This window comes from Haplochromis burtoni, unplaced genomic scaffold, assembly GCF_018398535.1.
Source record: "Haplochromis burtoni strain Fernald_Lab_line unplaced genomic scaffold, NCSU_Asbu1 Contig_378, whole genome shotgun sequence".
In the NCBI taxonomy this organism is placed as follows: domain Eukaryota; kingdom Metazoa; phylum Chordata; class Actinopteri; order Cichliformes; family Cichlidae; genus Haplochromis; species Haplochromis burtoni.
In genome coordinates, this window is record NW_024582739.1 from 444,339 (window position 1) to 457,135 (window position 12,797).

The window sequence follows — 12,797 nt, forward strand, 5'->3', positions numbered from 1 at the left end:
GGCCTGTCTAGCATCATTAACCCTGTTTTGGAACTCCTGTGGGTGTCACACTCATGCAGACACAGGAGCTTGGGAAATTTATCATATGTCTTTTTTTTTCTTTTCTTTTCTTTTCTTTTTTTCTTTTACCAGGTGTGTTTTCCTCCTGCCTAGCTCCCATATTTTTTAATCCAATTGTGTAGGAAAAGATGTCTCTATTATGTGAACCTTGCCGAGGACTGAACTAGGAATATAAATAATAAAATATTTTCTCAGCTAATAGAACCGCTTGGGGTGTTTCACGTGACTCTGCTGTTTTTACCATAGTCCTGTTGATAGCGTGAGGTGGTGGATTTTGTTTGAAACTGGGTAATATTGATGATATCACACACAAATACTGATTGAGTATTTCATCAAGAGTGTATGTGGATTTTTTTTCTTTTTTTTCTTTTGTCATCTTTAACAATCACTACGGGGGGGGGGGGATTTTGGTGTTACACTCACAATCATATCTAAGTTGTTTTTTTGGTTTTTTTAAGTCAGTAGCCCTGCTTGGTGATGAACATTTAATGGAGGCAATTGGAGGCAAAATCAACAATCTAGTTTTCAGAGACAATAATCAATATCTTCAGTCATTTCCCCTTAAAGACGACATTTGATGAGCTCCCTGTACTCTTAATGACGAGTTTTGACACCTAAGTATAAGTCAATAAAGTTGTGACTTGATGGCAATTAGAATAGTTTGTGTGTTCTTTCTGAGGGTAGAGCTTAAAGGGCCTAGCAGGCTTTCAAGGGATTAATGTGGAAAAATTGTGTATGGAGACAACCCAGTCTCCAATCTCCTTTGCTGCAATAAATAAAATAGTACAAAAAAAATAAATATTAATGCATATTAACACAACATAGTATATGTTTGTTTTAAAATGGACAAAATATAGAAACCAGGCCAGCATACCAACATTATACTACGTAATGGTATTGATGATAAGGTAGCTTTGGCTCTGGTTAATTGAAGAATTTGTCCTAGAGTGATCTGCAGAACTTAACATAGACCATACAGCATCTGCTCTCCTTTCTGCATTCACTGCATTCTTTAGCCACTCAGAGGGATTCTCATCATATGTAACTCAAAATGCTTGTACAAGACTCTGCAACATCATTCAGCAACTGTGCTTGAGTTCACAAGAAGGCAGTCTACAAAAGTGGCATATTGAAAAATCCCCTTAAAAAACCACTGATGATAGAACCTTAATGACTGTTGGACATGTGCCTAGCTTAATATAGATTAATTTTTATGGTAGTTTAATTTTAATGGAGACTGATTTGCATGTCACTGAGTAAAATAAGTGTTTGATCACCTACAGTTTTAAGATATGTTGGATATTTTTTTTAAATAAAGCATTTCTACCAAAGCTAAACTGGGGAGGTCTTAAAATTCAAGTGCTAGGCTATTTACTGTTGACCACTTTGCCTACAGCATTAACTGGCTTGTCTGTACAAGCCCTGCTCATGGCGTCTCAAGACTGATGTGGCTTAGTTCCAGTTGTAGCAGATCACACTAATGCAATTACTGAAGATGATGTAGTCATTGGCTTGTTGGTTTTCAGTTCTTGTAAATGTAACACTTCAGTCTTGCAACGGAAGTACTTGCCTTTCGAGAAGCAATTTTTCTGGCATTGTGATAAATGATCAAATTGCTGTTGATTTTGTTTAGTTTTTTTCCCCTCCAGTTTGTCCCAAGATATTTTTAATGGATAGTGACATTAAATCTTGATCCATTAGTGGCCAGTCCTCTTTACTATAGTATGTCCTTGCTCTGTGGCATGCATTGTGTGTCCTTGAAACTTAATAAATCACTATAATAGGAGAAAATTACCCTAGAAACATTTTTCACAGAGTGCACAATAGTGTGTTGACTGGCTAATAAAAAGCATAATTTAGAGCCACAAGTGTGAAATGGGTATTTGTTGTGAAAGTGCTGCTGCTTAGTGTTGTCAGCATAAGGACAAAAATGGTTTCACAAAAGGAAGTTGGTCACCTGATGGGTTTCAAATTGATAACCTGAGTTTGAGTGGGCACTAATTTAATCGTTATTCATCATTTATATAGTCGCAGTCTGGTAATGGGGTTCACTCTTGTTATGTTTTACTTGTTTTAATTTTTTTTAAAAACTTTTTTCAAAGCTGTTACTTTGCTATTCTTCTGCATAATGGAAGTGAATTTGACAAAGAGCTGTGTAGCTTTTGTTGATGATTCAGTGACAGTTATTTATTTCTATATTCAATATTTACACTCAGTGTAAGATGTTCATTGTTTAATTTAATATTTTGAAGCATGTGGTTTCTATTCTTAGTCTCATGAACTAAATTTGTAATATGAAACCATTTTACTCCACTACTCTTCACCCACAAGGAAAGTTAAGTAATTTGTGTGACGTTTTCATTGTTTATGCTTTTATTGGACACGTGGAATTGCTTTGTTTGACTACATCAGACCAAAACATGCAATGTATTGCAGTTACTATCATGCATTTCATCAGTTGTGATCAAGTGGAGCTTATTTCCTCTCTGAAGCTTTTATTTCATAAAAAGCATCTTCTGGTTTTGAATGAGGTCTACCTCCACAAGGAAACAAGACAATCTTTGAAGTGCGAGCTAGAAAGAGTGATCTACTGCCGGCATGTTGATTTTTTTTTTTTTTTTTTTTTTTCTCTCTCACAGCACAGACAAAATTACATCTGCACACATTTGTACACGTACAATCTACTTTTGGGTCATGCGTTTCAGTTTCTCTTCTAGATGTTGCTGTTGATTCGGGACCTTAGATCAAGTGCACGCACGGTGAATTATGCTGCCTTGTTTCTTTTTGCAGAAGTTTAGGTCATGTTCATTATAGATGATTTGTGAGTGTAGATGCATTTGACAAAAACTTGACCACATTATTCATGATGCTTTTGCAACATTGTGTAGACACTACATGTGAATTATAAAAACACCACTGCAGGTGTGAAGAATGACTTGGCGCTGACTGTTGTGGTTGACGTGTGTGGTGACTTATGAGGCACTCTGCTGTTTGTGATAGTTGAGTTATTGAGGTCATGTCTATATTTGCTGCAAATGCGAAAGATTGATTTGAAAGTCTCAAACTGAAGTCTGGTATTTATTTATTTATTTTGTCCTGATTTTGCTGCATTCATAGACATCTAGCTGTGTAAGACATGACAGTCTTTCAGACATTAGTGGAAGTGTTACGTGAGCATTTGCCTTCGGTGTTGTCCTTTCTCTTTAATATTTCCGTATGAATCCCCCTCACATGCTTTCTGCTCTAAGGCCTTCCGTTACCTGCGGATTGGTTCAGCTGACTAAAAAAGACAGTGACTTATCTCTAGCAGTAAGCATTAAAAAAATGTAAATGATTCAGAAAATGAGCTTAGAGGAATCTTAGGTGTGTTAATGATGCTCACATATGACAATGGGTTGGTATAGTATCAAAACAAATGATTCACATGAATAAACTAATTCTCAACCCTCAGTTGCAAGCTTGTCCAGGCCTGATAAACTGCATTGTTGCTTCTTATTAAATGATGTATTGGACGGTAGCCTGCAGGAAATCAAGTGGAGCTGATTCTACTTTTTGGAAAGTCCTTTCAACTTTGACACTTATCCTGTGACTCATGATATGAGTAGTCTGAAAGAAGGGCGGAGTTTATTTCCGAGTGACTAGTGAGCTGCTAGTTAAGGAAACTCTGTCTTTACATGGTAAGAATGCTGCCTGCCTGTAGAAATGGCAGCTTTGATTTTTGAACCCTTCTCAGTGCTTTCAACACACAAGCTTTAAATGGCTGGGTTTTCACAGGATTACTTTTTTTATTATCACTGTTTTTAATTTGGTTTACTGGTTAACAAACCTTCTTGGTCTTGCTTTAATAAAAGTTTAGGTGCTGCTAAATGTCTGGCTTTGGCACATCCCATCCTCATTTTCCTATCTTCTAGCTAGCTGGTCCGATTGGTGTTGTAGAAATTCTTGGTTTAGATTTTTTTTCCCCAAGATTTAAATGTGTTATGTGTGGATAGATCTACGGATTACACCACCATGGTGGTCTGTAGCTGTTGAAGGGGTTTCTTCTTTGCTCTAGAGATTTACTATGTGCTGGAGGGCCATTTTAACTCAATGAGGCTGCAGAGAACAATGGCTACTGTCGACAGCAGCAGGATGAGAGACTCGCCAGTGAACAGCTGATTTTACTGAGTTTTGTTGTCACAATGTAAGAAAAGATGAGCTTTATTGTCTTTGTAAGCACAACCATACAACAAAATTGGAGCCATCTGAACTTGGTGTATATAGACAAACATAAACAGTCATGCCAGTTAAATAAAAGAATAATAAAAGTATTTTCTATAAATAACTAGGTAATAATTCTAATGATTGCAGCTTTAGCAAATTGCTGTGCAAATAAAATACTGGTAAAGGAGAAGTTTGGGGCACACACGCGTTACTCCCTGCCACAGAAACAACCCTGTGGTAAACACTGCCCGTGCTATGGGGTTAGTCAGCAGTTGCCATTCCAACAACCCCACTGCAGGGTTAGATTTGCAAGCATAATTATCCCTTATACCTCTGATTTTACTATCTTGCTTTTGTCTGCAGTAAAATCATCGATATACCAGTGTGTAAGCTCCATTCCCCTTTAAACATGCCCATTTGTTTTACTTTGTGTTTGCAAAATGCAACTTGCTCTTCTGTTTTTGCTGCTTACTGAGGTTTGCATCATGTGGTGAATTCTCTGAGCTTATGATCAAAAAATCTTTTTGATGGATAAGAAGGAAACATCCTGAAGAGCATTCAGGATGACTGTTCAGTCATAAACTCATTATAAAACCCATGATAAATCCTACGTCTTATGCATTCTACTTAAGAATTTGGACAGCATAAAAAGAATTATTTACTTTAAATATCTGAAGAAGCATCAGAATTATTAATATTATTTGCTGACAAGTACTGTAAACAGCATGGCATGACAGATACCACTTTCACTGGGCTGTAGCTTCGTATCAGTCACAGGGTCAGCTGCAGAAGCCATAGCTACACCCTGGATTTTTAGGTCAGGGTGCTTTCAAACTGAAATTTTCCTGAATTTGGTAATATGATGACATTTGTGCTAGCACAGATCTGCTGAGCAGTAGTTTCACAGTGACCACAAATGTTTTACTTCCTTATTGTTATACTTGATGTTTATATAGTTACTGTAGTAATATTTTATTTGAAAATGAAGGGAAAATTCATTTTGGCCTCCTGTTTGACTGTAGCATGTTAGCATTGCTAAAGCTTTAATGTTGTCACATTGACATAGCAGTCAACTTCATCCCAGATTAGCTGGGAGATGTGGGTACCTGACCTGTAAAATGTAATTTAGCAATTGGTATAAAAACAGCATATTGGAGAGGATGATTTCTTATTAGAAGTAACGATGGACACAAGTCAATTGCAGAAAACGCATTGAGAAATATAATTTTGAAATTTTTCCACAATGTAAAATTGAAAGAAAGATTATGAGACTTTGAATGTCCCATAATCTACAGTATATCATATTATCAAGTAATTTAGAAATTTGGCCAAAAATTAAAAGTGAAAAGTGAGCTTCAGATGTTCAGACAGCACTTGTTTAAAAGCAGTCATAATTCTGTCATGGAAATCACTGCACGGGCTCAACACTTCAGTTAAAGGTCTGTGATAGAAGGAAGAAGCCATATGTGAGCATGATCCAGAAATACAGCTAAAGTTCATTTAAAACAGGAAAATGTTCTGTAGTCAGCCACATCTTCCAGGCTAAAGAGGAGAAGCACCATCCGGCTTGTTATCAGCGCTCCGTTCAAAAGCCTGCATGTCTTAATGGTATAGGGTGCATTAGTGCCTATGACATCGGCAGCTTGCACATTTGGAAATGCACCATGAATGCTGAAAGGTATATACAAGTTTTAGAGCAGCATATGCTCCCATCAAGATATCATCTTTTTCAGGGAAGATCTTGGATATTTCAGCAAGAAAATGTTGCTGCCTTCTTTGGAGAAGACTCTGGTTGCTCTCCTTCTAGAAAGCTGTGCTGTTTTCAACAGTTGAAAATATTTGGCACATCATATTGGGCAGCTAGAATCCGATATCTGACAAGAACGGGAAGCATTTTTTCCTCGAGGTCCAGAAGCTGGTCTCCTTGGTTTCCAGATGTTTACAGACTGCTGTTAAAAGAAGAGAGAATGCTACACAGCAATAAGCATGGCCCTGGCCCTTCTTTCAGATGGGTTGCCAACTAATTAAAATTTTTGAATGGTTTGAATGTCTTGTTTTAAACTTTTTTATAGGTTTTCTATGTTCTGTTGTGAATTTAAAAAGTGTTTATGTGATTCATTCTGTTAATGCATTCTGTTATTTGTTTATTTATTTTTTTAGATTTTACAGTTAATCTTTCTGAGAATTTGATCTGTCTCCGTGGAATACAGCCAGTATCCATTTAATACTGTCTTACATTTGCCACTTTTAGCAGCCAGAATAATTTGTTCATTGCCAAATTCTCTCTCTGTCATCAACAAGCCACAGCACCACCAGGAAACAGTTGGACAGGTGGAAGTTTTTAACACTTCAACCTTGGGTGAAGATTTTGGCTGTCAACATACAGGAACAGGACCCACATGATATTCAGCTGTTGACCTCCAATCTAGTTGTGTTGTATAGTATCTGACATGGTGTGTGATGTGAATTTTTTTTTTTTTTTTTTTTTTTTTATTGGCCACCTTGCCAAGAAGCTCTTGGATTCTTGGTAAAATTTTTGGTTGTTGTTTTTTTTGTGTTTTGTTTTTTTTGTACCGACAGTTTTTATCTCTTCACTTTTAAATATTCACATCCACATAAGAAAAACACTTATGCTTTATGTTCTTTAACCCCCATATTCCTGCTAGATTTTAGGAATGTTTTCATAAACTAGCAGTGTTTGGGCACTTTGTCACATCTTTGATTTAGTCAGTTCTTTAGACAGTGATGTCAGATGTTATAGTTTAGGGGGGGAAAGGATATATTTATTTTCATTGAACTCTGAAGAAGTTAAGCATACTTAATCTATTGAGTCACGCATAAACTGCATAAAACAAGGTACATTTTACATAGGAAATGTTTCAGATGTACAAGAAAGGGGTGTTTAAAATGAATAGTGAGGACAACATTGTAGGAGGCAGAGAGACAGTTTGCTAGAGAGCAAGGGTGACAAAAGCATGAGACTGGATTTCTGTTCCTTGTCATCTCTTTCTGCATAACCTCATCTAAAAGCCATCAAACTACTAGCAGTGAAAAACTTGTAGTGTCATGCCAATACAAACCATTGTCAGAAATAATGGCTTAATATCTAACACAAGCCACGTCTGCAAATTGCTTTTTAAATCTGTTAAATAGTTCAATAACTGAGTCAGTGATGGGGAAGCAAAGTAAAATGGAAGTTCAGTAAGTCTTCCCGTGGTGGTGGTGGTTGTTGTTGTTGTTGTTGTTGTTATTCACAGCAGGAAAAGGTGGCCATCAAATGCCTGTTAGGCCACATAGACTCGCGTGGAACAGATGTAATATTTAATAGCAGTGGGTGTACTGATATTAGTCAAATCCCTTAATGAAACCAGTCACACTTGGGATTCCTGCAAACATTTAACAACGGAGAATAATAACTGCTGACCCCAGGCAGACACGCACAATCATTGTTACAGCAATGCTGTTTGCAGCTTTTCACATCTTCTTGGTAGCTGTTAGCCTCACGTTTTGCCAAGGTTAATGTAAAAGTACAGATGGCAAGTTGAGTCACCGTAACACCTGGACACATTGCACTGACACACGCGATCAAAACAAGCGCTGTTACAATAATACACACAGAAGCCCTCTCTTCTTAGAGCGAAGCTGCTGCTGCCTCGGGGACTCTGTTAGTAAACAAACATTTGAACTTCTACGATTATTGTCTCTGACACAGACTATGGGCAGGCCAACGGCATTTATATGGACCTGAACAAACAGCATGACGTTAACCCTTTATGCCTGGGGAAACCTGGCAATAGTCTTATGGCTGACCGGGCAAACACTAAGGATTTGTGTAGGTAGTCTGATGTAATGTGAGTGTGTTTGTATTTATACAGAAAGAAAAAGAAAAACATGGATAATTGGTAACAGCCGTTCTTCCGTCTTCCTATAGAAATGTTTGTTTCAACACAGTAAGATGAATCCATACACTACTATATAGTCATTATGTGGGTACTTGCTTGTAGCCATTAAGGTTGTCCTTTTTTCTTTTTTCTTTTTCTTTTTTTTTTCTCCTCCAGTGGAAGGCGCCATGTATTTTATGTCCTTGCTGCACTGCTTCTCATTTGCTGGTACTTGAGTCAGTGTGAAAGCAATTTTCTGCTTTAATAAGAGAAAAACAAACCAGTAGCTAGATGATTTAGTTGCATGATTTTTGTGTTTGCAGCATGTCTATTCAGTTTTTCTGCATTTTGATTAAGGTTGGTTAAGCAATTAGTTTCAGTGCCCTATGGAGTACAAAGGCTAGAGTCATAAAGTGAGTGATGCTTCCACTCTGAAGCCACTGTAAGGAGCAGTATGCTGTTATAAAATAGCAGCTGCCCAAGTGTCCTAAGGTGGTGTGTGTGTGTGTGCAGAAAGTGACCCTGCCAAGTCATCCATGATTGTGTCAGATCTGTACATGTGTATGTGATCACAGGGATGGAAGCCTGTGCACTTCATGCTTATATGCAGGAAGAGTGTATCGTTGCATCTGATTCTAGGGTTACAGTGATGGCTGAGGGAGGATGTAATGCTGCAAACTGTCACTGTCTCCCAGCTGATAACCTCTGAAACCTCCCTCAGCTGGCATTTAAAGTCTGTTTGAATCATACATATTATGTCAGACAGGCAGATTGTCTGTGTTGCACAGATCTTCGGGGCTTTACTGCTATGTCAAAGACACAAAATGGAACCCAGCTGGACTTTAATAGTGCTAATTGTCCAGATCTGCTAACTTCTTTCCCCTCATATTTCCATCTTGACATGAAATGTTATTTTTCCTGACATCACGCAAATCCCATTTTAGTTTCATCACTGTGCTACAATCACACTCATTAGGCTTTTCTGTTTTGTTTTTCTCTTTAAAGCAAGGTATCAAAAATCTTGGCTTTTTGGGGCATCTGAGCTCCCACAAGATGTAATATGCTTCAAATCAACTTTTAGTTGTGTGATGTAGGGAAAACATTCTTTCATGTCATGCTAAAAGGTCACATTTTAAAAGTGTGCATTTGACACTGGTTCTTTTCAATTGGTATAAATATATTTAATATTTTTATTATTTTAAAAATAAATCTTGTTTGAGATCACATTAATTATAGTTATGTATTTTCTAATAAGGTTTTATTTTTATTTTGTCTTCAGTGTAGTGTCCAGAGTGGGTTTGCTTATTTCCCAGTAGTTTTTATCCCTGTGGTGTTATCCCTGGCTGTTGTTGTCACCCAGCCAGGCAGGCATGGACACCCAGGTTTGTGAATGTGATAACTCAAGAATGAGGCAACATAGGAGTCAATAGATGCTGCAGGTGTATCTACTAAAAATCTCAGATGAGATCGAATCTTAGTGACAACCTCAAGGTCAAGAACAAAGATCTCAAGTTTCTGCAATAACTCAAGAAGGAAGCCATCTAGGAATTGATACCAAAGGTCTCTGACAAGTTACAATCCCGGTGCCCTTGATCTCAAGGTCAGAGGTCAAATTTTCTGAAAACAAGGGGATAGGATTTTGAAATTGATACAACAAGTGTGTATATTAGGAGGGTGAGGAGTCTATTTTAATTATTATACAACTGAGGATTAAAAAAAACAACACAAACATCAGCCACTGTCAGTCATCGTTCCTGCTGCTGCTGTTGCTGCTGTGGATTCACCATCCTCGGGTACATTTTCACTAAACACGGAGAGGGGGAGAGAGAGAGACCTGTAGGTACATTCACAAGAATCTGACAAATTTTTAAGATGCATATAAACAGCTTTTGTCTTAGCTTGTGCCCAACAGTTCAGATTAGCCTAATCTATTTACCTGTTCATGTCAAACATGAACAAGACATGAACATTTTGCTCTGATGGACATGTATTGTTTTATATACTTTTTTGTATTAATTTTTTTACACATCTTTAAAAAGATTTTTTAATTTATTTTTTTATTTTGTGTCCTCCCATGCCAAAGTAGTAGTAAGGGAAACAGTCTGCACTCTCTTCCTTTGTTTGGAAATGCATAAAACTAAACAGGAAATACTGACATTACAGTTTCCTGCATGGAATGCGACTATTCGAATACGGGTGTAACGGTGCATTTTTGTCAATATAATATAAGACTCTTGCCTCAGTATGCCCTCTGACCCCAAAAGTTGCTGACTGAATAATGTGGAGTGGAAATTCTGTATCTTATATGATGTCTCACTGCCCATTTGGTCTTTTTTAGTCTATTTTACACTTTGTCTCTCCACTTTTTTTTTTTTTTGTTTGTTTCCAGGCAAAGACGAAAATAATCACAGAAAAGTGTTTAAACAGACATTATTAACACATTTACATTTACATGTATGTACATATTAGCCGCCTAGCTTAATCAATTCTGATGATTAAGGATCCTGGAATGTCCTTAATACGTTTTTTGCTCACTGCCGGCTTTAAATATATTATCTCCCCCTGCTGGTAATGCAGTTTCTGTATACAAAATGCAAAGTGTTAAGCGGACACAGTGGGCCGGCATGTCTTTTATACGCCTTGTCATGATACTGGGTTGGTACGGGGCAGTCGACTGACCACCATGCGCAGTTCACACTAAATCGTTTTCACTGTAGTACCAAAAACATATCACACCACAATGACAAAACTGTTCTAACTTCTAAATTAAAGGTTGTTAATTTGTTGGAACACAGTGCTCATCAGTGTACAAGAAAGAGACAGGAAACCATGCTTGTGACTGTGCATGTACTTTGTCACATTACATGTACAGTAGGATCTGTGTGTGTCTGAGTGTATTGGTCATCCTTGTCAGTTTTACCACACTGAGTGGGCAAAGTAGCATAGTCTGTGTGAATGAGGAGTGTTGGTGAGTGGGCGGTCATACTGTACGTGTAACTTGCCAGTTTGTCTCAATGCTTCAGGACGATACTGTGATGCACAGTGGACAGAACAGGTGATTTTTGGAATGAAAATAAAACATATTACCAGAATATGATACATTAAAATGGAAGCCTTAAAGTAAAATATATCAGTATCTGGCATCTATTTTATTTTCAGCAACAAATCATCAGTTTTTTATTGGAAAAAATATGCGGAGAAATTTTAATCATTTAACCAAAATGGTGTGACATACAGGGAAAGATGTGACTGCCGTGACCTTTGCAGCCACAGTGACAAACAGTGTTGTGTTACCAGCTCTTCATTCCAGCTTGTGTGTAATGTCGGACCTTTGTTCTGGGAAGTGAGTAACGCTTTTTCATGAGTGTGTGAGAAGTAATGTTAATAGCTCATAGCTGCAGCCACTGTCAAGTGCTTACCAACGGAGGTGATTGAGTTCTAAAATAAACAAGTATGTGCCTAGATGGATGCAATTTTAAGAATAAGAGTTGTGATTTGGTGTTATGATGATGATGGTGTCTTTCTGCCTCCACCTCCTCTGAGACAAGGTGGTGTGGACATGAGTAGGGCTAGAACATCTGTGACCCATGTTTCCATCCATGGAGTCGGTGTGGAGACAGTGAATGACTACATGTACTTTGGTGCTGATGTTGATTAAAAAAAATTGGACATACTAAAAACACAGAAACCCTCTGCGAATAGGCCCAACATAATTTCTATTTCTGAAGCTGCTAAAGTCCTTTAAAATATGCCAGACAATGTCTGTGCCATCCTCTATGCTTCAGTGTCCTGGAACATTAGTTTTGTGGTCGCCAATAGACTCAACAAACTGATCTGTGGTTGATGTATGTTGTTGAGTGTTGATTGGTTGATAAGTAGGACAGACAGTGGCTGCAGTGGACATTTTTCACAGTTTTTACCACTCTTACATAGGGGTGGGTTTTGATTATCGATTTATGGATAACGTAAAATCGATTCATTAAAATCCTGAATTGATTTTTAAATATAATTTTGCCCGAAACACCGGAGTCTCAGGTTAAACCTCACAAAATTTCAACAACCACCAAACAGCTAAAACAGTAAATGAGAGCAGGAACACAGATTCTGCAGAAAGACGTAAACACAAAGCGCAGACCCGCCGACGGATCAGAATCGGTGAGATGTGGCTTTCTCACCCGACGGCACGGACACGGTCGGGGCTGAAGGCCGACAGCTCACTGATTCTGATCCGTTGGCAGGTTTGTGTTTACGCCCTTTTTGCGCCAGATTCAGAAGCTGCAGGTTTTTATCTCTCTCCAAACAACATTGACTGAACCAGCAGCAAAAAAAGATCCAAACTCTTAGTTTAGTTCTTTTGCTTCCACCACGCAAGGAAAGTCGCCTTCATGTTTTTTTGCGTTTTATCTCACAAGTGGCAGCTTTCTTTTTATCGATATAAAAATATGGAAATGTACTGATACGTGATCAGAATTATAATATTTCTGACTGTGACATTTTCACGAACCTTATACGGACCAGTTAACTTCTTTTTAATCACTTCAGATGAGAGTTTATAGACTGAAGAATGAATATTTACCTAAATGTCATCTCTAAATGTTGAGACATGTCAAAAACTTTATTTTAAGAGTATTATATTCTGTGTTTGAATGCACA

General features: G+C 37.7%; 1 protein-coding gene across 4 annotated transcripts in view; it reads left to right on the forward strand.

Annotated features, from left to right (window-relative positions):
- Positions 1 to 12,797, forward strand: part of kcnab2a (potassium voltage-gated channel subfamily A regulatory beta subunit 2a) — a 96,284-nt gene that overhangs the window by 9,851 nt on the left and 73,636 nt on the right. The gene's annotated exons all lie outside the window — the stretch shown is intronic.